Genomic DNA, 1,001 nt, shown 5'->3' on the forward strand with positions numbered 1-1,001 from the left:
CCTGGGGAGAAAAAAACAAAAAGAAGAGAAAAAAATAAGACAAAATCTCATTATAGAGGAGTGGTAATTGCAGCTGAGCTTATACATGGAGGGAGGAGAGAGGGATGGAGGTGGAGGGGGGAGATGAAAGGAAGAGAGACGGATAGAGAGATGAGGACTGTGACTGTGCTGTCGAGGCAGGAAAAACTGTTATTGAACAGGAGAAAAACTGAAAAAGTGTGAGGATGATGGAAGGGTAGGGGCGTTCATAGCAACGGAGGGATGAAGGGGTGAATTGGAGTTAGAGGAAAAAGACGTATTGAGAGGGAGAAGGGAAGAAGAGAGAATGCATGAATATCATCGGACTTGTGATGAGTGGATGGAGAGACGAAATTTGAAAAACAGATGTGAGAAAGGGAGGGGTAGTGAAGGACAGAGAGTGGAAGGTAAGTAACCATACACACACCACACGCACACACGCACACACACGGCTAAATAGACCCAAAGGTGTAACCACAAGTTTACACAGGCTGGTCCAATTATATGGAATTAATATGAAATCTGCCAAACTAATAACTCCAGTTCATTTCACCTCATCACTTCCTCAACCTGCTTTCCAGGACAGAGAGGCCTCTGACACTGCAGACTGAACTCAATCAACAGAGAAAAACCATATTCTCTCTCTCTTTCCCTCTCTTTTTCTCTTTCTCTCTCTCCCTCCCTCTCTTTCTCTCTCACTCTTTGCCTTTCTCTCTCTCTGTCTCTTTCTCTCTGCCTTTCTCATTCGCTCCCTCTCTCTCTCTGCCTTTCTCTCCCTCTCTCTCTCTCTCTCTCTCTCTCTCTCTCTCTCTCTCTCTCTCACTCTCTCTCTCTCTCTCTCTCTCTCTCACACACACACACAGTTTGGGGACCTTGTGTGACTTCTCAAGACCTGAGAACTTCTCAAGTCTCAGAATGAGAGTCCCCATGCAACCTGAACTGAAACCATGAACCATCTGAACCCATATTGGAAGGGTCAATCC

This window comes from Osmerus eperlanus, chromosome 11 (genome assembly GCF_963692335.1).
Source record: "Osmerus eperlanus chromosome 11, fOsmEpe2.1, whole genome shotgun sequence".
NCBI classification, from domain to species: domain Eukaryota; kingdom Metazoa; phylum Chordata; class Actinopteri; order Osmeriformes; family Osmeridae; genus Osmerus; species Osmerus eperlanus.